The sequence below is a fragment of the Propithecus coquereli genome, unplaced genomic scaffold (genome assembly GCF_000956105.1).
Source record: "Propithecus coquereli isolate 6110/MARCELLA unplaced genomic scaffold, Pcoq_1.0 Scaffold985, whole genome shotgun sequence".
NCBI lineage: Eukaryota > Metazoa > Chordata > Mammalia > Primates > Indriidae > Propithecus > Propithecus coquereli.
In genome coordinates this window covers 455,823-456,232 of record NW_012156229.1, presented here as the reverse complement: position 1 = coordinate 456,232, position 410 = coordinate 455,823, and positions in this window count along the sequence as shown.

The following is a 410-nucleotide window of genomic DNA, read 5'->3' as shown; positions in this document are numbered from 1 at the left end:
AACACCAAACAGATTCAACCCAAATAAGACTACCCCAAGGTATATAATAATCAAATGCTCAAAGGTCAAGGACAAAGAGAGGATCCTAAAAGCAAGAGAAAAGAAGTAAATAACATAAAGGAGCTCCAATTTGTCTCACAATAGACTTCTTAATGGAAATCATACAGGCCAGGAGAGAGTGGGACAATAAATTCAAAATGCTGAGAATAAAAAAACTGCTATTCAAGAATACTATATTCAGTAAAACTATCTTTTAAATATAAAGGAGAGAGAAAGTCTTTCGCAGACAAACAAAAGCTGAGAGAATTCACCACAACCAGACCCATCTTACAAGAAATACTGAAGGGAGTTCTCCAATCTGAAAGAAAAATAATCACTAATGTGCATAAAGAAAACATTTGAAGCTATAA